The sequence below is a fragment of the Schistocerca nitens genome, chromosome 3 (genome assembly GCF_023898315.1).
Source record: "Schistocerca nitens isolate TAMUIC-IGC-003100 chromosome 3, iqSchNite1.1, whole genome shotgun sequence".
Taxonomy (NCBI): domain Eukaryota; kingdom Metazoa; phylum Arthropoda; class Insecta; order Orthoptera; family Acrididae; genus Schistocerca; species Schistocerca nitens.
Window position 1 is genome coordinate 62,839,415 of NC_064616.1, and position 27,029 is coordinate 62,866,443.

Genomic DNA, 27,029 nt, shown 5'->3' on the forward strand with positions numbered 1-27,029 from the left:
ACCAATACACTACCAGATCTTTTATGTAAATCGTCCTCTACTGTTAACATCACACAAGGGCATCTTTAAAAATAAAATTAAGCGTTTATAAACTGTCCGATCAGTGGGTTCAGCAAATATTTGCTGATAATTTGTGTAGCTGAGGTAGCCGATATTATTCCCAGAAAAAGTTTGTGTACATGAAATTACAGTAACAACCATACATATTCGCTGTTCCGCCGGCCGAAGTGGCCGTGCGGTTAAAGGCGCTGCAGTCTGGAACCGCAAGACCGCTACGGTCGCAGGTTCGAATCCTGCCTCGGGCATGGATGTTTGTGATGTCCTAAGGTTAGTTAGGTTTAACTAGTTCTAAGTTCTAGGGGACTAATGACCTCAGCAGTTGAGTCCCATAGTGCTCAGAGGCATTTGAACCATTTTTTCGCTGTTCCTTTTTAAGTCTACGGTCGCAGGTTCGAATCCTGCGTCGGGCATGGATGTGTGTGATGTTCTTGGGTTAGTTAGGTTTAAGTAGTTCTAAGTTCTAGGGGATTGATAACCTCAGATGTTAAGTCCCATTGTGCTCAGAGCCATTTGAGTCTCCTGAACAGTAACTTTAACCTTGTGTGCCACAGAGAGAGAAGTAAATGAGCAGTGTAACGCTCTTTGTCCATTTTTATTAAACAGCGTTCTTTAGAATTATATCACCTGGTAACTTATCACTCAGGGAAATATTACTGAAAAAATGTTTCGTGAAAATTGTATTTGGTGCTTGCAGAGCTGTCATCATGTGGACAAATATTTAATGAGTTAGGTGTTTTAACTCCTGTTTTACAATAACGCCATATATACGTACATAGATGAGCCAAAGCACCATGATCACTGCCCACAGCAAGGTTGAATGCCGCCACCCCGTGTTTCGGGCATGTGAAGCGGTAACGAATTTGTATGCGCGGTAAGCTGAGTACAGGTGGATGTGGAATCATTCTAGCGATAATACGTAATAGGTAAATCGACTGATATATGACACTTCGAGAAAGGAAAGATTGTTATAGATTGATGCCTTTGATTCAGTAATTTGGAAACCCCGAAGTTGGTCGAGCATGCATCTGTTGTGAGCATATACATTGAGGTGACAAAAGTCAGGAGTAGCGACATGCACATATATCATTGGCGGTTGTATCACGTACACAAGTTATGAAAGGGCACTCAATGGGCGGAACTGTCATTTGTACTCGGGTGATTCACGTGAAAAGGTCTCTGATGTGATGGTGGCCACATGACATAAGTTAAACGCCCTTAATCGCAGAATAGTAGTTGGAGCTAAACGCATAGGACATTTCGTTTCGGAAATCGTTAGGGAATTCAATATTCCGAGTTCCACAGTGTTCCAAATTTCAGCCATTACCACTCACCAATGACTACGCAGTGGCCGACGAACTTCACTTAACGACCGAGTGCAGCGGCATTTGCGTAGAATTGTCGATGCTAAAGGACAAGCAATACCGCGTGAAATAACCGCAGAAATCAATGTGGGGCGTACGACGAACGTATCCCTTAGGGCAGTGTGGCGAAATTTGACGTTAATGGACTATGGCAGCAGACTACCGACACGAGTGCCTTTTATAACAGCACGACACTGCCTGCAGCGTCTCTCCTGGACTCGGGACTATCTCGGTTAGACTCTAGACGACTGGAAAACCGTGGCCTGGTCAGATAAGCCCCGATTTCTGTTGGTAAGAGCAGATGGTAGGTTTAGCGTGTGGTGCATACCTCACGAAGCCATGGATCCATGTTGTCAACAAGGCTCTGAGCAAGATGGTGGCGGCGCCGTAATGGCGTGGGCTGTGTTTACGTGGAATTGGAATGGACTGGGTCCTTTGGTTCAACTGAACCCGTCATTGACTGGAAATGGCTATGTTCGGCTACTTGGAGACCATCTGCACCCGTTCGTGGACTTCATGTTCCCAAACAACGTCGGAATTTTTGTGGATGACAATGCGCCATGTCAGTGGTCCACATTTGTTAGCGATTGGTTTGAAGAACATTGAAGATATTTCGAGCGAATGATTTGACCACCAAGATCACCAGACATGAACCCCATCGAACATTTATGGGACATAATAGAGAGGCTAGTTCATGCACAAAATCCTCCACCGGAAACACTTCCACAATAATGGATGGCTATAGAGGCAGCATGGGTCAGTATTTCTGCAGGGGACTTCCAATGATTTTTTGATGGTTCAAATGGCTCTGAGCACTATGGGACTTAACATCTATGGTCAGCAGTCCCCTAGAACTTAGAACTACTTAAACGTAACTAACCTAAGGACATCACACACATCCATGCCCGAGGCAGGATTCGAACCTGCGACCATAGCAGTCGTGCGGTTCCGGACTGAGCGCCTAGAACCGCTAGACCACCGCGGCCGGCGCCGATTTTTTGAGTCCTTACCACGTCGAATTGCTGAACTACATCAGGAAAAATCCAGCACGATAATAGGAGGTATCGAATGAGTTATATCACCTCAGTGTATGTAAAGTGGTTGAAGAATGATGAAATCACGAGCAGCCGACAAGAATTTGGACGTCCACGCCTCATCATAGAAAAAGGATGTATAAGGCTTACGCGCTCTGTAAAGCAGGATGGGTGACGATCTGTGGCAGATTCGACGACAGAATACAATGCTGGTACAGGTACATGTGTTTCGAAGCCCAACGGTCAGCGCACATACTTGGACGTGATGCCAACGACACGACATCGTCAGTTATGATGGCAGCGGGCACGCGATCATCGAGATTTGATGGTAGATCAATGGAAACGTGTTGTCTGGTCGAGTGAAGTATGTTTATTGTTATACCAGAACGACGGTCATGTCCTGGTACGCCGTCACCTAGACTAACGGCTGCGCGACACATGCAAGGCTTCACGACCCAGGGCTGGCGGGATACTACGTTACACTGATATGACTGAAGTCATGGGACACCTCCTAATATCGTGTCGGACTTCCTTTTGCCAGGCGTAGTGCAGCAGCTCGACACGGCATGGACTCGACAAGTTGTTAGAAGTCCCTTGCAGAAATATTGACCCATGCTACCTTTATAGCCGTCCTTGTGAAAGTGTTTCCGGTGCAGGATTTTGTGCACAAACTAACCTCTAAATTATGTTCGATAGGATTCATGTCCGGTGATCTGGATGGCCAAATCATTTACTCGAGATGTCCAAAATGTTCTTCAAACCAATCACGACCAATTGTGGTCCAGTGAGATGGTAACATGGTGACGTTGTGCGTCCATAAAAATTTCATCGTTGTTTGGGAACATGGGGTCTATGAATGGTTGCAAATGGTCTCCAATTAGCCGAACACAACAATTTCCAATCAGTGATCGGTTCAGTTGGACCAAAAGACCAAGTCTATTCCATGTAAACACAACCCACGCCATTATGGAGCCACCACCATCTTGCACAGTGCCTTGTTGACAACTGGGATCCATTGCTTCGTGGGGTCTGCGCCACACTTGAAACTTAGCATCAGCTCTTGTCAACTGAAATTCGGACTCATGTGACCAGGCCACGGTGTTCCAGTCGTGTAGGGTCCAACGGATATGATCATTCGCCCAGGAGAGGCGCTACAGGCAATGTCGTGCTGTTAGCAATGCACTCGTGTCAGTCATCTGCTGCCATAGCCTATTAACGTCAAATTTCACCGCACTGTTCAAACGAATACGCTCGTCATACGTCCCACATTGATTTCTGTGGTTATTTCATGGAGTGTTGCTTGCATTTACACTGATAACTCTACGTAAATGCCGCTGCTCTCAGTCGTTAAGTGAAGATAGCGGGCCATTGCGTTGTGCATGGTGAGCGGTACTGGGTGAAATATGGTATTCTCGGCACATTCTACACGCTGCATCTCGGAATATTGATTTCCCTAACGATTTCCGAAATTTAATGTCCCATGCGTCTAGATTTAACTACCATTTCGCGTTCAAAGTCTGTTGATTCTCGTCTTGTGGCCATAATCACGTCGGACACCATGTCACATGAATCAGCTATATACAAATGACAGTTCTGCCAATGCAGCGCCCTTTTATTCCTATAAGCGATACTACCTCCATCTGTATATGTACATACCATTATCCATGACTTTTGTCATCCCATTGTATTATGCCGTGGGGGCCCCGTCTCCAGACACGTCTTCGGCCTTAAATTTCATTGACTGGAGCATAACTGTCTTCAGTGATGAGTCTCACTCCAAACTGAGTCCCAATGACCAGCGAAGAAGTGTCTGGAAACTCCCCGGACAGTGGTAAGATATCAACCTGACTGCCGCCTGCCATATGGCCCAATAACCAGGAGTAATGGTCTGGGGTGCCCTTTCTTTCGATAGCAGGACCCCTTTGGTTGTCATCTGCGACACCTTTACAGCACATTAGGACGTCAGTGATATCATACGTCCGTTTTATTGTCATCACCGGAACCCATCCTGGGCTTACATTTCAGCAAGATAATGCCCACCCGCACATTGCGAGAGGTTCTATTGCTACACTGGTCAGCAAAGTAGGTGGATCTCTCTCCAATAAAGAATGTTTCGAACATCTAACGCAGAACTGGACAGAATTCGGCATGATACCACTCAGGAGTACATCCAACAACTCTGTCAATCAATGCCGAATAACTGTTTGCATGAAGGCCAGAGGTGGAACAACAACTTATTGACTTGCTCAAATGGCTCTGAGAACTATGGGACTTAACTTCTGAGGCCATCAGTCCCCTTGAACATAGAACTACTTAAACCTAACCAACCTAAGGACATCACACACATCCATACCCGAGGCAGGATCGAACATGCGACCATAGCGGTCGCGCGGTTCCAGACTGCAGCCTCTAGAACCGCTCGGCCACTCCGGTCGGCTGACTTGCTCAGTTTGCGAAACTGTTTCTCCTGAGCGAATCATCCAGTCCTTCTGAAATTGTAATCATTTGCTTGTCTGTACATGTACATCACGTCTACCGCTTTCCCTCCCCTTTGGCCATTCGAACAATTCCTTCACGGGGCCTTTCTCTTTTATTTTCTCCTTGCAGTGTATCTGAGGTGACATCTTAGCTGAATCTCCCTGTGTATGTATACGTAGAATGGGTATGTGTGAACTTAAAAACCTCCACAAAGCGTCACGATACTCTATAGTCGAGTCAAGCAGCAGCAGCAGCCGGCCGAGGCAGACGGAGACGCAGCGACAGGGAAATAACCGATTTTGTGACTTTCGTGAGTTCCTAACCTGGAGCGAAATCTATAATTTCATCTGTGTGCTTTGATAGTTCAGTTTCTTGAGTTTCTGTGTGTTAATTTAATATCCAATAGACAAAATTGTCGTGTTTCCGTTTTCCTCGCAAAGTAAACCGATTTCGTGACATATTACAAGTTCCTAAACAGGGGTGAATTACTTAGTATCTCCTGAAAGCTTTGGTTGTTTGGTCTTTGAATCTGTGCGTATTAATGTAATTTATTAGACTACGTTCTTGGGTTTTCGTCAGGGTCTGCAGTAGAGTTCCGCAGTACGTGTCGATAGTCCATTTGTCTTACTAGTTTAGTTTTCTTTGGTCTTTAGTGTGGATAGGGACTGTGCTGTTGTGTGCGGATGCGAACCGAGTTGGTGACACTTCGCTCTCGGCTCCAGACTGTAATGGCTTCGGTTACACAGCTTGAAGCTTCAGTGGAAGGGCATCACTGCCGTGGACCGGCCGTGTGGATCCAACGGACGTCCAGCACGTCCGAGTCATCTGATCGGTCCTCACGGTGGCCAGCCAAGTTACTTCTCGCACTGAGGTAGACCCTTCACTCGTAGTCGGGTGGGAGGTTGCTTTACGGCGTGGCAGGGGACCGCATGTAAGGCCTCACCGGTTAGTCCGACAAACGCGTTCCAGATGCCGTCTGTGGCTGACACTCGCTCAGCCAGATGCAGTCATCTGTCCTGTTTCAGAGGAAACCTCTCAGGCTGCAAAATTAGGTAATCACAGAGGATGGAATAATTGGAAGTTGGGAACTCCAAACTTAGGCGCTTTATGAGGCCCCTTACGGACATGGCTGCCAAGAAGGGGAAGAACGCCAACGTGCACTCCGTGTGCTTACCGGGTTAAGTCATTCCTGACGTGGAACGGGTCCTTCCGGATGCCATGAAGAGCACAGGGTTCAGCCAACTGCAGGTGGTAGCTCACGTCGGCACCAGTGATCGGAAGAGGTTGTCTCTGATTTCAAGCGGCTAACAGAAACGATAAATGCTGCCATTCTTGCTTGAGAGATGAAAGCAGATCTCACCATTTGCAGCATAGTTGACAGGACCGATTGCGGACCTCTGGTACAGAGCCGAGTAGAGGGTCTGGATCACAGGCTCAGACGTTTTTGTGACCGTGTAGGCTGCAGATTCCTCGACCTGCGCCCTAGGGTGGTTGGGTTTCGGGTCCGCTGAATTGGTCAGGAGTCCACTACTCGCAGGAGACGGCTACACGGATAGAAGGGACTGTGCGGCGTGGACTGGGAGGTTTTTTATGCTAGAGGGTCTCGGGAAAACAAAAAAGGGCTTCTGTCTCAAAGGGTGCAGGCCGAACATAGGAAGAACATAGACACAGGAACCATCGGTGTAACAGCTGTAAATTGTCGTATCAGTGTGGGGGAAAGTACCAGAGCTCCAAGCACTAATAGAAAGCACTGATGGTCAAATTGTTACAGGCATTGAAAGCTGGCTAAAGCCGCACATAAATTCAGCGGGAATTTTTGCGGAAATCCCAACGGTGTTCCGAAAGACTAAGCTAATCGCAGTTGGTGGAGGTGTGTTTGCTGCAGTTAGAAGTAGTTTATGTTTTTAATTTTATCCTTATTTCGCAGCTGCAAACGTGACTGTATTCAATACACTGGAGGTATGAATTAATAAAGGCCTTCAGTCACAACTTTTCGTGTTTCATTAAGTACACAATGCATTACGGACCCTGTGGGTCCATCATCCGGTGTAATTCGTCTTAATACATGCTTTGTTTTCACCTCATTCAAGAGAAAAAATAAGGCATGTATGAAGACGAATTACACCTGATGATGGACCCACAGGGTCCGATATACATCGTGTACTTAATAAAACACGAAAATTTGTGACTGAAGGCGTTTATTAATTCATACCTCCAGTGTAGTTCATCTTGTCGCGAAATTGAAGTAGATAGTTCCTATGGGTTAGTATGGGGAGAGGGTATTCTTTACAACCGGAATAAAATAATAACTGAATCCTTTTACCGACCTCCCAATTGAGATGATGCACGTGCTGAAGGTTCAAAGAAAAACTGAGTTTAATATCAAACACGTTCTCGACTCATACAATAATAGTTGGTGGTGACTTTAATTTACCCTCGATAGGTTGGCGAAATTACATGTTTAAATCCTGAGATACTCATAGAACATCATCCGAAATGTGCTAAATTCATTCTCTCAAAATTATTTCTAGCAGTTAGTTCATGAGCCCACACGAATAGTAAACGGTTGTGAAAACACAGTTGACCTCTTAGCAACAATAGGACTGACAGAGTACATCGAAAAAGTTCAGAGAAGGGCAGCACGTTTTGTATTATCGCGAAATATGGAAGAGAGTGTCACTGAAATGAAACAGGATTTATGGTTGACATCATTAAAACAAAGGTGTTTTTCGTTGCGGTGGAATCTTCTCACGAAATTTCAATCACCAACGTTCTCCTCCGAATAAGAAAATATTTTCTTGACGGCGAGGTACATAGGGAGGAACGATCATCATTATAAAATAAGGGAAATCAGAGCTCTCACGGAAAGATATATGTGTTCGTCCTTCTGAGCACTGCGCGAGATTACAGTAATAGAGAATTATTGCGAAGGCGTTTCGATGAACTCTCTGCCAGGCACTTGAGTGTTATTTACAGAGTAAGCATGAAGGTGCATATTTCATAGCACATAGTTATGTGGCAGTTTGTGTCCATATCAATATTGCTGACACGCAGTAACAATTGATTCTGACACGATCCACAGATTGCATGCTCTTGGCCAGCGTCGAACCTGTACTAGAGAGTGGAGGTGCTCTCACCGTAATAACCATGTTCGTTCATGTATAAAAAGTAGGTTAATAAACTCTGAGAGACGCCTTGTCTTCTGTGGAGCCTCGCGCAACCTCACCCAACATTGCAGTCCGAACTGGAGCAAAACTCATCGGGAAAGACGATCTGCTTCCAATCAGCAATCAGCCTTCTGTATCGGCGACCATATAGTTGGCGGAGGCATCTTACGCTGGGCGCTAAGGGCCAACTCCCGGGTTTACGATTCATTCCTTTCTCTTCGGCTAACATCGTCCAAACACGCATCACAACACCTTTGTAACACTCTGGACAGGCTACAGTTTTACGATACTGCGAAGGCTGACCATTTGCTCACGTTCACACTGCGTAACACGGTTATACGAAGTCTATCGCTGCCGACAGACGTATCTCATTGAGTGTTTACTGCTGGCCCACAATGGATCACGTTCAGCGCAACCTTTTAGTCCTTTGCACAGACTCGTAACGCTCGTCGCTGGTCAGCAAATTACTCTTCATAGTTCTGTAATCCTGATCGTTAATAAATGCCATGCCCTACTTTGAATGATCTCTAGGTTGCGCATTATTTCAGTGCTGCCTCCAAACCAATTCAGTTCTCTGAACCTGAAATTGTGACTCTTGGCGCCAGAAACACCGTACTTCAGATACAGAATTAAATTTGAAGTATTTTCTAGAACAGAAAGACGTAACAGTTACCTGCCGAAGATTAGGACTGTCATCCGTATTTATGTTTTAATAACTGTTCTAGATGAAGGTCTATAGTTTCTTCTGTCGACAATCTACTTCTTCAAAGAGCAGTCACTCATAATAGGAGGGTTGGAACTTTAATAGTGGGAACTGTTTATTTACAGCTCGTACAAAATAGATACATGTTTCAAAGTTTTACTGACCTTCAAAGTAGTCATCACCATTGTGTATAACGCGTTGCCAGCGATGTGGAAGTCGTAGGATACTCTTAGCAGTGCCAGTTATGTTGACAGTTCGAGCGGCGCTGTCTATTGCCCGACGATTTGTAGCAGTTCTGGCGCGAATGCCGTGAGGTGTTTCCTTTAGTTTAGAAATCGAGCTGAACTCACGAGAGCTTAAGTCAGGGAAGTGCAGTAGATGGTACAGCACTTAGCAGCCCCATCAGTAAAACAAATCAGTAACAGCTTACACTGTACGTGCTTGAGCATTGTCCTGCAAAATGGTGGTCAGGTACTGAAGAAAATGTCATCACTTCTGTCTCTAAGCCGGTCGTAGGTTGTGTTCTAAAAATGAACAGGGAAAGTAAAGGAAAAATCAACATTCGGACAAGTTAGTGCGTCGACAAAATATACAACTGTTCTTTCGTTTAATAGCAACGTTTGGTTCAAAATAGGCAAGATTCTCCGGAAACTTTAACTTAAACTTTCCTATCTACCATCTAAGATGCAGACCATCTTGCATACGTGTAGGATGATTTATTATTATGGAAGACGGGAATGTACAGATCTCCTTGCTAATACGGTTCGGCACCGCACCGTTGAAGAATGTTATTTATAAGACCAGCGCTGCACTTACCTTTTGCAACCCTTGGCGTCTGCCGTTGGTGAACATTGTATATTCACAGAGCGTATAATCGAATACGACAAAACAACAAATCTGACTACTAATAATTGGTTTTGGGGTAACATTATTAAAAAGGTCGTGAAGATACGCGGAACAGGAAACCTTATTAACCAGGAGGACGGCTATCATTTGGGTTGTTGTTGTTGTGGTCTTCAGTCAAGAGACTGGTTTGATGCAGCTCTCCATGCTACTCCATCCTGTGCAAGCTTCTTCATATCCGAGTACTTACTGCAACCTATATCCTTCTGAATCTGCTTAGTGTATTCATCTCTTGGTCTCCCTCTACAATTTTTACCCTGAACGCTGCCCTCCAATACTACATTGGTGATCCCTTGATGCCTCAGAATATGTCCTACCAAGCGATCCCTTCTTCTAGTCAAGCTGTGCCACAAATTTCTCTTCTCCCCAATTCTATTCAATACCTCCTCATTAGTTATGTGATCTACCCTTCTAATCTTCAGCATTCTTCTGCAGCACCACATTTCGAAAGCTTCTATTCTCCTCTTGTGTAAACTATTTATGGTCCACGTTTCATTTCCATACATGGCTACACTCCATACAAATACTTTCACAAACGACTTCCTGACACTTAAATCTATACTCGATGTTAACAAATTTCTCTTCTTCAGAAACGCTTTCCTAGCCGTTGCCAGTCTACGTTTTATATCCTCTCTACTTCGACCATCATGAGTTATTTTGCTACCCAAATAGCAGAACTCATTTACTACTTTAAGCGTCTCATTTCCTAATCTAATTACCTCAGCATCAACCGATTTAAGTCGATTACATTCCATTATCTTAGTTTTGCTTTTGTTGATGTTCATTTTATATCCTCCTTTCAAGACACTGTCCATTCCGTTCAGCTGCTCTTCCAGGTCTTTTGCTTCTCTGATAGAATTACAATGTCATCGGCGAACCTCAAAATTTTTATTTCTTCTCCATGTATTTTAATTCCTACTCTGAATTTTTCTTTTGTTTCCTTTACTGCTTGCTCAATTTACAGACTGAATAACATCGGGGATAGGCTACAACCCTGTCTCACTCCCTTCCCAACCACTGCTTCCCTTTCATGCCCCTCGACTCTTAAAATTGCCATTATTTGGGTAACGCATGGAATTCCTTTTGTGGTGTCACCGCCAGACACCACACTTGCTAGGTGGTAGCTTAAATCGGCCGCGGTCCATTAGTACACGTCGGACCCGCGTGTCGCCACTGTCAGGATCGCAGACCGAGCGCCACCACAAGGCAGGTCTCGAGAGACGTACTAGCATTCGCCCCAGTTGTACGACGACGTTGCTAGCGACTGCACTGACGAAGCCTTTCTCTCATTTGCCGAGAGACAGTTAGAATAGCCTTCAGCTAAGTCCATGGCTACGACCTAGCAAGGCGCCATTAGTTACTTCATGAATCTAGAGAGTCTCACTTGTATCATCAAGAATGCTGTATACCAAAGGACGATATAAAAGTTAAGTGTTCTAGTAGCTACGTTCTTTTCTTTATCACATTCATCACGTATCCTGTTCCAGACTTCGCGCCAGTCGGCGTGTGTGTACGTGTGCCCTTTCGGCTACCCGTCTCTGTGGACTGGCTGCCTTGTCAGCCCACTACACCTTTACTTCCACGATTTGCTTAGTAAACACGGCAGAGTACTCGGAGGCCACTGCCAACGGCAACCCAGCGGACGTATAAGTTCCGCGTTTCCGTCATCGAGAGAGCAGGATGCTGGCAGTGTGGTTGGTCTTGCTATTACGTTTATGGTGCATGCAGGAAACGCATGTTGCGCGCTAGTAAACTGAGCGACATAGGAAGCCGACCACAATATTAGATGACTCACTTGAAGATATGTCCCAGGTGCCTAGAAGAAAATATTGCATGGTAGTAACCGAATGCCGGCAGCACTCCCGAAACATCGTAGAGTAGCTCGTATACCATCAGTGGGGTGCAACTTGGCGCTGTGCTCCGAACTATCACTGTACTACCCGTTGTGCTAGCTGACACAGGAAGAAGACAAGCAGAATGGTAGCATAGCTACACTGAAGAGCCAAGGAAACTGGTCTACCCGCCTAATATCGCGTAGGGTCCCCACGAGCACGCAGAAGTGCCGCAACGCTATGTGGCATGTACTCGACTAATGTCTGAAGTAGTGCTGGAGGGAACTGACACCATGACTCCTGCAGGGCTGTCCATAAATCGGTAAGAGTACGAGAGAGTGGAGGTCTCTTATAAACAGCACGTTGCAAGGCATCTCAGATATATACAGCAGTGCTCATGCCTGGGGAGTTTGGTGGTCAGCGGGAGAGATTAAACTCAGAAGAGTGTTCCTGGAGCCGCTATGTAGCAATTGTGGACTGTGGGGTGTCGCATTGTCCTGCTGGAATTCCCCAAGTCCGTCGGAATTCACAATGGACATGCATGGATGCAGGTGATCAGACAGGATGCTTACGTACGTGTCACCTGTCAGAGTCGCATTTAGACGTATCAGGGATCTCATATCACTATAATGGCACACTTCCCACACCATTACAGAGCCTCCACCAACTTGAAGAGTCACCTGCTGATATGGAGGGTCCCTGGATTTGTGAGGTTGTTTCCATACCGTACAAGTCCATCCGCTCGATACAATTTGAAAGAAGACTCGTCGAACCAGGTAACATGTTTCCTGTCATCAACAGTCCAATGTCGGTGTTGACAGTCCGAGAGGACTGCACTCATCATGAATGGTTCACACACTAACACTTTTTGATGGCCCAGCACTGAAATATGCAGTAATTTGCGGAATTGTTGCACTTCTGTGACGTTGAACGATTCTCTTCAGTCGTCGTTAGCCTCGTTCTTGTAGGATCTTTATCCGGGCGCAGGGATGTCGGAGATATGATATTTTACCGGATTCTTGATATTCACGGCACATTCGTCAATTAGTTGTACCGGAACATCCCCACTTAATCACTACCCCGGAGAAGCTGTGTCCCATCGCTCGTGCGCCGAATGTGACACCACGTTCAACCTCATTTAAATGTAAATAAACCTGCCGTTGTAGCAGCAGTAATCGATCTAACAACTGATCCACACACTTATCGTCTTATATAGGTGTTGCCGATCGCAGCGCCGTATACTGCCTGTTAACATATCTCTGTATCTGAATACGCATGCTTTTACCAGTTTCTTTGGCGCTACAGTGTAGGTCTCTTCGCAGATGGTTAATTGTGATATCTGTTAGAAACAGACAGGAACCAGTCCCACTGATGTTAAGTAAAGGAAGTACGAGTACGTTAATAATGCATGTCAGGGACTTGCATCTATTACGGGACCAGAAATGGAATACAGATAGGTTACCTTGCGATTTTCACGTTGATAAATATTTGAGAATTCAGATCCGCTATACGTCTGTGAAACAATTAGTGACAGTTAGAAGCCCCTAGTATATTCCAAACATCGTATTTAAAAACAGGGCGATAAATTCTACAAAAAAAAAGTATTTCGAGAGACCTCAAAGGAATCAACTACGCCCGTCCCTGACTACTTTTGCTGTTACTGATAGGACGTTGCAATCTAGTTTGCATAATTCAGAACATCGCGATTTCTTTTCCGTTATTCAAAAGACACTTAACTACATCATTTGTCTCCAAATTACAATTTCTATCACGAATTTCTCTAAATTATTGCCCATTAATTTCCCAATTACACTGCCTGACGAAAATATGGAACAACTCACAAAGGAGGATGAAGCGAAAGCAAAATTCACGGGTTCAGACTTTACGTGGGTTATTGCAATGATTACAAAAATAAAATAAAATTTACAAAAATAGCTTGGTAGTATGATCTCATGTATCAGTATGATGTTGCACAGTCTGCATATATTCACTGATTCTGTTGAGAAGGGCGTTATAAGGCTGCTGGATCCTCTCCTGAGGCAAACTGCCCACCCCTGTTGTAGGTGGATGATGATATCCTGCATACTGTCACTCGGACGGAAATGACGTCTGAGATGGTCCCACATATGCTCTGTAGCGGACAGATATGGGGTTCTTCTTACCTTAGTATCATGCAGGCAGACATATAGACAAGTTACATGTAGAGATGGTCATTGTCCTGCTGAAAAATGTAGGACGATATTATCGCATATGAGGTAACACATGAAGACGCAAGATGTCTCCGACGCACTGTTGTGCCAACAGAATTCCACCAGTCATTGCCAGCTATGACTTGAAATCACACCCAATGGCACCTCACACTACGTCGCTAGAAGTAACACGCCTGTACATCGCCAAAACATTGGAAGAATGGGATCTCTAGTCAGGTCCCAAACATAGTCGCCGACCGTGGTCATCAGTGGTAGTGCACAACTGCAATACATAGGTGAGCACAATGTGACGCCGTTCTTGAGAAGTCAATGCTTCCGAGTCACGGTACCACTCCAAACGTAGATGTTTTTATTGTGACGTTAAAAGCAGCATACGCACGGGACGGTAATTCCGTAGTCAGGATATCGGTAGTCTCCGACCAATGGTGCGGAATGACACAGAATGCTCCAAGGAGTCCATTACTTGTTCTTGGATGGCGGGCGCTGACGTGAAGGGATTTTTTGTGTGCTCAGTGAACAGTACGGCAGTCCTTCCTTGTAGTGGTCAGACATGGCCCGCCGGAATCTTGACGATGAGTATGCCCACCCATGCAGACTACATCGTGCCATTGTCACATCCGAATGTACCACAAATCGGGATATCGTACGATGGAGACCAACAGACAGGCCCTTTTCAGACTCGCTCATGTGCTGATAACGCTGTCTCACGAGAGTACGTGGCGTCTCCGTGTACTTCTGAGTGATCATTCAACATCTGACGCTGTTATCGCCTCTGTTATGCCCTACCAGGCCTGGCACTGCGAATTGCAACTCTAAATCATTTACATATCCGCCGATGGGGTATGATGTTACATTAACACCCGACCATGTATTGTGGGTACTTCATTTTTTTGTCAAGCAGTGTAATTGGTACTTAATAAAAGTCCCATTTCATAAGGTTGCTTTATATGGTATAGCAGTAACTTCCCTGTTAGGCTGTGAACTTTAATTTTATGGTTCTTGTGCACGCTGAATTGGCTGAGACAAGAACAATTACATTTTGTAAATCTTAAGTGTTGTCGTCAGATACTCAGGCACAACAGCCACGTTTTCTTAACGCACCCCTACCTGTCAGTTAAATCTCGTTAGTTCTGATGACACTCTACTTCGCTAAAGATTACTTTAACACTGAAAATACACGTAGGAGATTAATTCGTCGAAAGCTAAGCCTGAGTTGGGAAGGTATTGTTAGAATCTGTAGGTGAAGACTACGCACCAGCAGTTCCCAAGTTCGAATACGCAGTCTGCTCTTAGGATGGAAACTGTCCGATGAAAGCAGATGATGCGCTACACAAAAGGCTGTCCCTCGGAGGTCGGCGCGTCGACGCAGCGCAGCACTTTAGAATATTGGCTCCGGCTCCCCGCTTTTTTCCGCCTTCTCGCCTTCAAGAATCGCCAGGCTTCGTGGCATTCACTTCCTCCTGGACGCCATCAGGCTTCTGTCGCACATTGTTTTCTGCCCACAGTCGTCCACAGCACGCGCTCACATCATTTCTGCACACATTCTAGGTAACCCACCTCACGAGTGCGCCGATTTACTTACGTCATTTCACACTCACTGGAAGATATGGTTAACATTTTAAACAAAGATAAGGCCCGACAAAATGAATTAGTATTGCAGATCTCGTAGGGAGTTGACTCCACCACCTCCGCTGGTGGTGTTGGTGAAGGCGATGGTGTTAGTAGTGTTGAGTTATTGTCATTGTTGCTGTTGTTGTTGATAATCATGCTGAACATTAACATCACACCATCATTATCTTCACCATGGCGATGTTGCTACAAGACTGTTTCAGATAGTTGTCTAGGTACATGATTTCCCCTAAATCACATCATTTAAGACAAAGAAGAGGATAGAAGCTTTTGAAATGTGGTGCTACAGAAGAATGCTGAGGAGGTACTGAATAGAATTGGGGAGAAGAGAAATTTGTGGTACAACCTAACCAAAAGAAGGGATCGGTTGGTAGGACACATTCTGAGGCATCAAGGGATCACCAATTTAGTACTGCAGGGAAGCGTGTGGTGTAAAAATCGTAGAGGGAGACCAGGAGATGAGTACAGGAAACAGATTCAGAGGGATATATGTATCAAAAGTTACTCGGTGATGAAGAGGCTTGCTCAGGATAGATCAGTATGGAGAGCTTCATCAAACCAGTCTTTGGACTGAAGACCACAAAACCAACAAGGCAAACGCTGGATTGGTTCCTCTGAAAATAACACAGGCGATTTCTTTTCCCGTCATTCCCAAATCCAAGACACTAAAGATCATCATCGACGGCACGTCAAACGCTAATCTTCCATCTTTGTGTTCAAACCTCATCTGTCTACGTTGTAAAAGCTTTTGTCGCATTTCCAGGAACTAGAAGACCTCAATTCGGGGAAGATAACTCCTTCGGAACTAAATATGATCATAGCGATGAGAACAAGAATAATATCGCGTTACTTACGATGGTCCGCATGGACGATAGGCAGCTTTCAATCTTACAGAAACGCCTGATTTATCACCATGCGGCTGACTGTACCCAGATTCAGATGTTTCCGCCACAGGTAAATCTGCTTTTAGCCGCAGGAAATATAATTCTCGGACTTAGGTATCATGAACTAGCAATGTCAGCTGTCAGCCATGGAAGGAAGGGGGAAGTAAGAAGATTAGAGCTTAACGTTTCATCGACGCAAAAATAAATAAATCAATAAATAAAATAAAATGAAATGAAATAAAATAAAATAATAAAATCTTAAGTTTGTAAACTTAAGTACGTCTCTCCAAATTTATTAAATTTACGAGGGCTGGAACTTAAATAGTGGCAACTATTTATTTACAGCTCGTACAAAGTAGAAAAATAGATACGTGTTTCAAAGTCTTACTGACCTTCAAAGTAGTCACCACTCCTTAGGCAAACTCAAAGCTGGAAACCGTGTGTGCCATATTTATAGGTTTCATAAACACGATCATGATATGTGGTGGCTGATGACAACTCGAAGATCATAAGCATAATTCCGTATGAGTGGCCTCAGCGTAAACCGAATGGTCCGGAGAGACATAGTTCTTCCATCTAAACACAACCACCAAGTAGGGCACATAATCACGTTTTCCTGTTTCCAGGGTAAATTAGATGTTCTTGTGAATGGAGTGCGGTAACTCCATTAGTTTGCCCTTTCCATGAGCCACACTATGAAACTGTCCTCATCATGTTGTGTTGGCAGAAGAGCCAACACCGTGTTACTAGAGGAGGCCGAAATGCACGCGTTTTAGCTCACGCAGGCTGGAGTGAGCAGGGAAGGACTATACTGACGTGAGGTCTGGAACATGACAAGGAATTAGAATTCAGAAAGCGGACGTAATTAGTTTGATACTTAACTTTAATCCGTTAATGATGAACGTCGCTCTTGACGGTACATGATTCACAATAGTTCAGAATAGTAACTGAATATGGCGCCTTGCTAGGTCGTAGCAAATGACGTAGCTGAAGTCTATGCTAAACTGTCGCCTCTGCAAATGAGAGCGTATGTAGGCAGTGAACCATCGCTAGCAAAGTCGGCTGTACAACTGGGCGAGTGCTAGGGAGTCTCTCTAGACTAGACCTGCCGTGTGGCGGCGCTCGGTCTGCAATCACTGATAGTGGCGACACGCGGGTCCGACGTATACTAACGGACCGCAGGCCGATTTAATGGCTACCACCTAGCAAGTGTGGTGTCTGGCGGTGACACCACACATCATACGTTCAGAAACCAGTTTTTTGAAGGGCTGGAGGTCCCGGGGCTTTTTCGTGTTTCGTCTTCCACTACTCATCTCAAGATGCCTGGCGGTTGCCCGGGTGAAAGATCGTACAGCGTGCTGAACGATGTCCGGCTGCGCTCCCGAAACATCATCAAGTACCTGGGACACAGGGAAAATCCCGAGATTCACATTATGGTAATTAACTTTACGCAAGTCTGTACAGAAATTTGTTCGTACGGTACGGGATGAAAATTTATTGAAGGTACCAGAGTGACACAGAGTACAGTCTTTGGTGTTGTACCTTCTTGTAGAGTCCGATCTATACAAGGACAAACAGAAATTGCTGTGGGATCAACAACAAATGAAAAACGATGGAAAAACGAGGAGAAGTGAAATTTAATACAGCAGACGGAAAGGTAGCAACAACTTTCTCCATAAGGAACTTGATAGAACGCACATCACCACTATTCGATACTAGGTTTCTTTAAAAAATAGCAACGAATGTTCCTATGGACCCCCAGCAATCGTCACAGAGGTGACAGTCCTTTCAGCGAGCTTTGACATACTTCAACGAACGAAGGTTACATTTCTATTTCGTGTCAATATCGAGAACATTACAAATGGAAATGTGGCTCAACTGTAGGAGTATCAGAAGATGAAATCCACATTTCGTGGATTAAAGAAGTATTGCCCGTTTTCACTTGAGGTACACCCTGAAAAAAAATAATAAAAAAAACGCACCACGAAGCGGGTATCCGGATTTGACGGAAATCGGAAGATGTGATGTACATGTACACGCAAACAGCTGATTGCCATTTCAGAAAGGTTGAATGATTTATTGAAGAGAAAGAGCTTCACAAATTGACCAAACCAACAACGCGTTGGTTCACCTCTGGCCCTTATGCAGTCAGTCATTCTGTTTGGCATTGAATGATAGAGTTGTTGGATGTTCTTCTGAGTGGTATCATGCCGAGTCCTTTCTAGTTTCGCGTTAGATCGTCAAAATATCGAGCAGGCTGGGGGGGAGGGGGGGGGGGGATGCATACTGCTCCAAACGTTCTCAGTTGGGGAGAGATTCGGAGACCACGCTGGCCAACGTATGGTTTGGTAAGCACGAGCACAAAAAGTAGAAACACCTACCGTGGATGTGAGGGCATTACCCTCCTTAAACTTGCCATGAAGGAAACAAAAGGGGCACAGGATATCGTCGGCGTACCGCTGTGCCCAGGATCACAACTAAGGGGGTCCTGCTACGAAAACAAATGGACCACAGACCATCAGTCCTGGTTGTGGGGCGACTGTCAGGCTGGTATCCCACCCCTGCCTAGGGCGTCTCCAAGCACGACTTCGGCCTGGAATCTTATTGACTGGACTAAAGTTGTCTTCAGTGATGAGTTTCGCTCCGAACTGAGCCTCGATGACCAATCAGTGCCAAGCCGAATAACTGCTTGCATAGGGGTCAGATGATGGCCAACGCATTATTGACTTGCTCAATTTGTGAAGCTCTTGCTGTTGACTAAGTCATTCAGTTTTTCTGAAATTGTAACCATCTGTTTATCTGTACATGTGCATCGCATGTACCGATTTCCGACCCGTTCGAAGAATTTATTAGTGGTGCACATTTTTTTCTTGCCAACTGAAGATGAATGGAAGCTCGAAACGTGTGTTGGCATAAATAAAATTGCTGGTTGCTATACTTATTAAAGTAAAATAATCCACAGCCATCAACAACCAGTAAAATGGATAAATTAATGTTGACATTTTTTATATTTAATGCGATTCAGATCTCAGAATGCGTCCCCGAGAACTGTCGTTCGTATTTTTGTTGTAAATGATATGAGAGCGTAAACAAATCGCGTTCAATTTATTCCGAAAAGTTTTCTGTCAGCAGACTGCCTACACTTTTTGTCTGCAGCAAACTGATAGACTCAATATTACCTCAGGCAAAGTTTTGCTTCGTCTACGGAAATTTCTCAGAGAGAATTTATCTTCTACTTAAACTTCTTGACAGATTAAAATTGTGTGCCGGACCGAGACTCGAACTCAGGACCTTTGCCTTTCGCTGGCAAGTGCTCTATCAACTGAGCTAACCAAGCACGACTCACGCCCCGTCCTCACACCTTCAATTCTGCCAGTACCTCGTCTCCTACCTTCCAAACTTCAAGGAGGCTCTTCTGCGAATCTTGCAGAACTAGCACTCCTGGAAGAAAGGATATTGCGGAGACATGGCTTAGTCACAGCTTAGGGTATGTTTCCAGAATGAGATTTTCACTCTGTAGCGGAGTGTGCGCTGATATGAAACTTCCTGACAGATTAAAACTGTGTGCCGAGACTGAGTCTGTCAGGAAGTTTCATATCAGCGGATACTCCGCTGCAGAGTGAAAATCTCATTCTGGAAATATCTTCTATTTGCTGCAATCGTTCCCTTACTTGAACTAAGTCGTGTAAGTCTTCTAGGCCATTGTAAGAGCACAAAATACACCACTTTGTAAAATACAAGAGGTTCTTGAGACGGTTCTTCATGTTGCTACATCCTGCAAGGTAGAAATTAGATTCGGAATCTGGAGATGTGGAGGTACAGATCTTCGTGCGGGCGGTTTCCCTACATGACTTCATGCCTAATTAAGCATCATGAACAACACAGCCAATGGTTCTTCCTCTAAAGACTTAAAAATCAACTGAACATTAAGCACCAACCTTCGTACTTGTCACTGCGTCCATGGAACAAAAATACGAGATGCACACATCAAAATGGATTATAGAATGTCTAGATTCTTTTGGAAGATACCTTCTAGCTACATATAATTCAGACAGAATCATGCAGATCAAGTATATCCAATGTATATATCGACGTAACTTACTGCACAATCAGCGTCAAGAAATGAGCAATTTCTGTGTGGAGAAATATGGAGATTCCTCTAGCCGGATGACAGCAGAAACCACATGAGTGGTCACTAGATCATGTGTATTCACTTTGGTGTGACGAACCACGATCCTGAGACACCACCATAAAAGCTAATAGCGCAATATCTGGCGACCGTTATCGGTAGAAATATGAATTCTATGACGATACCATCGGTGCTATTTAGATTCTGGATAACGTTTGCGGTCTAATGAATCATGTAGTGTGTTCATGCTGCTCTGCGTACGTAGGGGTATTTTTCCTTTCTTTTAGCTACTGCGGTAGCTGCTGGTATTGACATTTTATGAAACTTGATGAGAACTGTATAATGCTTCTCTCAGTGTAACTTCTGTAGTAAAAATTTATAATGTGGAGGAATGAGTCTTTGTCTGGCCCGTACTCTTTGCTTGGGATGACGCATTTCAGACATTCTACCAGGTAAATGTTATGATGAACGGAGCAGTTACATTATTTGCGGCAATAGGGAAGTTGCTTTGCTGAACGTGAAAATACGTCTGAAATGTCGCAGACTTTCTTTTGGACATTCGATGAATCACAATAAAATGTATCTCAAATGGTAGATACTATTTAATAGGTGATTAGAAACAGTCTGAAAAGCTTGTAACGGTGTTGCAGAGTAGGTTGAGCTGATAAATCATTGTTAAGAAAAAAATTGATACATTGTGCCGTTTCGAGTTAATTATTACATTTGCGAATCACGCCGTTGTCCGCGCAAATTCAAGCGGGCCGCCAGAGAGGGAGAGAGTCGCCAAACGTGACCTTCTTTTGGTTTCCTAAAACCGAACAAGAGATCGATACAAAAACTGGACATCGGACGGTAGTAAAGATCGCAAACAAGCCAAAGACTGAGCAGTCGCGTGCGCTATGAGAACAATTGATATTAATTGTGTCTTGCGGGACGCTTTAATTTGGGAGTGCAATGGCCTTATTGGCCAACTTTAATGATAATTAACGCGAAAACGGCGCAACGTATCGAATTTTTTTCTTAACTTGTTTCTCAGCACTATACACCCCGCAACACTCTTACAAGCATTCCAGACAGTTTCTGACCGACATGTGTTACACAAAATATTTTTTCCCCTTTCCATTCAAATACGGAACATCTTGAATCGTTGCTTATATGCCATGACCGCTCTGCAGGAGTGACAAAATTGAGGCTGAGAAATATTAACTGATATCTCAATGACAATTTGTTACTGATATCTTCGTACGTATCAAACCCGCCATGGTAGCCGAACGCGCTAATGCGCTGCTTCCTACACTCGGGTAAGAGCGCCGGCCCCGGATCGAATCCGCCTGACGGATTAACGACGAGGGCCGGTGTGCCGGCCAGCCTGGATGTGGTTTTTAGGCGGTTTTCCACATCCCGCTGGGTGAATACCGGGCTGGTCCCCAAGTTCCACCTCAGTTACACGCGCCGCAGACATTTGAAACACGTCCGCAGTATTTCACGATTTACACTTGACGCAGACAGTTGGTGTACACTGATTCCATCCCGGGGGGTACGGGGCGGCGGAAGGAAGAGCTTCTGGCCATCCCTAACTCTAACACTACCAAGTCTGTTGCAACCACACAGACCCTGCGATCGCTGCAGGACTATGGCGAAAGCGAAATAATTCTTCCTGTGTATCAACTGAAGACATAAGGTATGAAAATGAGTCAATGATCATATTGTGGAACTTTATTTCACTATAGTGAAATACATCAGTTTTGTTCGAGTCTGTGGTAACAGAGATGACTTTTAGAACTTCAGCTACACCTCATTTCTGCTACAGTTTCCGGCTATAAAAACCCGTCTGTGGTTATGAGAGTTGCCCTTCTTTGTTCACAATCTCGTGTTACTCTGGCCTGCTACGGATCCCACACACAATCACTATTTCTGGTAGGGTTGTACGACTCTTTCGTAAGCAATCTCTTGTGTACATGAACTGAAGTGTTCCGAAAATGCACGGAAGTCTGCCATTTGCTTTCCCTACAACAGAACTTTTGTAATCGTTTCACTGTATATGTCTATGGATATTTATTCGCAGATATTTGTATAACAGGAATGACTACAGACTTGATTCAGTAATCGTGTAGTCGAAGAGGATTGCATTTTAACATTTCTTGAAGTTTACAATGTAACATTTCTCTATGTTGAGAGGCAGCTGCTAGTCTTTGTCAGCCCCTCCCACCGGAGGTTCGAGTCCTCCCTCGGGCATGGGTGTGTATGTTGTTCTTAGCATAAGGTAGTTTAAGATAGTTTAAGTAGTTTGTAAGTCGAGGGACCGATGACCTAAGCAGCTTGGCGCTTAGGAATTCACATACATTTGAACATTTTTTTTACTAGTCTTTGTACCATATTTGGGACAGGTCTAACTCGTTATTACTACAATTTGCATAGACTGTCACTTAATCATTGATAATCATTTAGTCTGCTAATACACTCCTGGAAATTGAAATAAGAACACCGTGAATTCATTGTCCCAGGAAGGGGAAACTTTATTGACACATTCCTGGGGTCAGATACATCACATGATCACACTGACAGAACCACAGGCACATAGACACAGGCAACAGAGCATGCACAATGTCGGCACTAGTACAGTGTATATCCACCTTTCGCAGCAATGCAGGCTGCTATTCTCCCATGGAGACGATCGTAGAGATGATGGATGTAGTCCTGTGGAACGGCTTGCCATGCCATTTCCACCTGTTGGACCAGCGTTCGTGCTGGACGTGCAGACCGCGTGAGACGACGCTTCATCCAGTCCCAAACATGCTCAATGGGGGACAGATCCGGAGATCTTGCTGGCCAGGGTAGTTGACTTACACCTTCTAGAGCACGTTGGGTGGCACGGGATACATGCGGACGTGCATTGTCCTGTTGGAACAGCAAGTTCCCTTGCCGGTCTAGGAATGGTAGAACGATGGGTTCGATGACGGTTTGGATGTACCGTGCACTATTCAGTGTCCCCTCGACGATCACCAGTGGTGTACGGCCAGGGTAGGAGATCGCTCCCGACACCATGATGCCGGGTGTTGGCCCTGTGTGCCTCGGTCGTATGCAGTCCTGATTGTGGCGCTCACCTGCACGGCGCCAAACACGCATACGACCATCATTGGCACCAAGGCAGAAGCGACTCTCATCGCTGAAGACGACACGTCTCCATTCGTCCCTCCATTCACGCCTGTCGCGACACCACTGAAGGCGGGCTGCACGATGTTGGGGCGTGTGCGGAAGACGGCCTAACGGTGTGCGGGACCGTAGCCCAGCTTCATGGAGACGGTTGCGAATGGTCCTCGCCGATACCCCAGGAGCAACAGTGTCCCTAATTTGCTGGGAAGTGGCGGTGCGGTCCCCTACGGCACTGCGTAGGATCCTACGGTCTTGGCGTGCATCCGTGCGTCGCTGCGGTCCGGTCCCAGGTCGACGGGCACGTGCACCTTCCGCCGACCACTGGCGACAACATTGATGTACTGTGGAGACCTCACGCCCCACGTGTTGAGCAATTCGGCGGTACGTCCACCCGGCCTCCCGCATGCCCACTATACGCCCTCGCTCAAAGTCCGTCAACTGCACATACGGTTCACGTCCACGCTGTCGCGGCATGCTACCAGTGTTAAAGACTGCGATGGAGCTCCGTATGCCACGGCAAACTGGCTGACACTGACGGCGGCGGTGCACAAATGCTGCGCAGCTAGCGCCATTCGACGGCCAACACCGCGGTTCCTGGTGTGTCCGCTGTGCCGTGCGTGTGATCATTGCTTGTACAGCCCTCTCGCAGTGTCCGGAGCAAGTATGGTGGGTCTGACACACCGGTGTCAGTGTGTTCTTTTTTCCATTTCCAGGAGTGTAGTTTGAGATTGCAGCTCATACTGTAAGTAGAAGTAAATAATCAGTAATATGGTATGCTGTCAAAATTCTGAGGGCGTACGTCCCTAGAAGAGTCGAGCAACTTCTTCCTTCCTCCTACGCATTTCTCACGAAAAGACTATGAACCCAACATCAGATACATTCGCGATCACACTGATGTTTACAGAGAATCGTTGTTCGCGCGCACCATTCGCTACCGGAACAGGAAAAGGGTGAAGTGAGAGTGGTACACAGAGTGCTCTCCGGCACACATTTCAAGTTGGCTTGCGGAGTACAGAAATATACGTAGGTCTGGATGCTGATCGTATCTGCCCAGGATGAAACTGGAATTAATTCTGCGGTTGTCGGTGAGTCTGGATGTAGCGTCCCACCTGTCGGGAGCTTTACAGTCCAGTCTCAGGACTGGATGTGTAGGCGTTGGACAAAAATGTCATTACACACTACCCAGCCTAATAAGGTGTAGGAAACACGTTGGCATTCAAAACAGCTTCCAGTCGTCTCGGAATGGGTAAACAGGGTGTTACAAAAAGGTACGGCCAAACTTTCAGGAAACATTCCTCACACACAAAGAAAGAAAATATGTTATGTGGACATGTGTCCGGAAACGCTTACTTACCATGTTAGAGCTCATTTTATTACTTCTCTTGAAATCACATTAATCATGGAATGGAAACACACAGCAACAGAACGTACCATCGTGACTTCAAACACTTTGTTGCAGGAAATGTTCAAAATGTCCTCCGTTAGAGAGGATACATGCATCCACCCTCCGTCGCATAGAATCCCTGATGCGCTGATGCAGCCCTGGAGAATGGCGTATTGTATCACAGCCGTCCACAATACGAGCACGAAGAGTCTCTCTACATTTGGTACCGGGGTTGCGTAGACAAGAGCTTTCAAATGCCCCCATAAATGAAAGTCAAGAGGGTTGAGGTCAGGAGAGCATGGAGGCCATGGAATTGGTCCGCCTCTACCAATCCATCGGTCACCGAATCTGTTGTTGAGAAGCGTACGACACTTCGATTGAAATGTGCAGGAGCTCCATCGTGCATGAACCACATGTTGTGTCGTACTTGTAAAGGCACATGTTCTAGCAGCACAGGTATGAATCATGATAACGTGCTCCATTGAGCGTAGGTGGAAGAACATGGGGCCCAATCAAGACATCACCAACAATGCCTGCCCAAACGTTCACAGAAAATCTGTGTTGATGACGTGACTGCACAACTGCATGTGGATTCTCGTCAGCCCACACATGGTGATTTTGAAAATGTACAATTTGATCACGTTGGAATGAAGCCTCATCCGCAAAGAGAACATTTGCACTGAAATGAGGATTGACACATTGTTGGATGAACCATTCGCAGAAGTGTACCCGTGGAGGCCAATCAGCTGCTGATAGTGCCTGCACACGCTGTACATAGTACGAAAACAACTGGTTCTCCCGTAGCACTCTCCATACAGTGACGTGGTCAACGTTACCTTGTACAGCAGCAACTTCTCTGACGCTGACATTAGGGTTATCGTCAGCTGCACGAAGAATTGCCTCGTCCATTGCAGGTGTCCTCGTCGTTCTAGGTCTTCCCCAGTCGCGAGTCATAGGCTGGAATGTTCCGTGCTCCCTAAGTAGCCGATCAATTGCTTCGAGCGTCTTCCTGTCGGGACACCTTCGTTCTGGAAATCTGTCCCGATACAAACGTACCGCGCCACGGCTATTGCCCCGTGCTAGTCCATACATCAAATGGGCATCTGCCAACTCCGCATTTGTAAACACTGCACTGACTGCAAAACCACGTTCGTGATGAACACTAACCTGTTGATGCTACGTACTGATGTGCTTGATGCTAGTACTGTAGAGCAATGAGTCGCATGTCAACACAAGCACCGAAGCCAACATTACCTTCCTTCAATTGGGCCAACTGGAGGTGAATCGAGGAAGTACAGTACATACTGACGAAACTAAAATGAGCTCTAACATGGAAATTAAGCGTTTCGGGACAAATGTCTACATAACATATTTTCTTTATTTGTGTGTGAGGAATGTTTCCTGAAAGTTTGGCCGTACCTTTTTGTAACACCCTGAATGTAGGTCTTGTGTTGTTTTCGGAGCAATTGTACACCATTATTCCTGCAAAATAGTGCAAGTTCAGATAACGATAATGAGGGTGGATAGTGATCACGCTCTTTTCTCTCCAAAACTGACCACAAAGGCTCAGTAACATTGAGATCTGGTGGCGAGGGGAGAGGCGAAAATGCATCCTCGTGCTCAAAAAACCGGCCCTGAACGCTGCGAGTTGTGTGGCTAGGGACCCTGTTGTCTTGGCATACAGAATCACCATTAGAGAACAATCATTATACTACAGGTTGGACTGATCAGCCGAAACGGTCACACAATCCTTGACAGTGTTTCGACCTTGCAGAACAGCCGTGGGGCTCAAGGAATGACACGGGATGGTTGCTCATATCACCACCGAGACTCCGCCACGTTTCACTGAATAGCAAATCAGCGTGTGTAGATGAACGAAGCGCCTGCTGCCGAGGCCCGTACGCAGCAACGTTCGGTGGACGGCCGTTGAGCAGACACTGCAGGTAACCCCTCGGCTCATCTGGGAGGTCGGTTGCTCAACAGTTGCACACCTGTTCTCCCGTACACATCTCCGCAGCCGCGGTTTACCCCTGTCGTATATGTGTATTGGTGCGCCACACTTGCCTCGTCGCCAGTTTAGTTTAGCGCCATTTTGCCAGTCA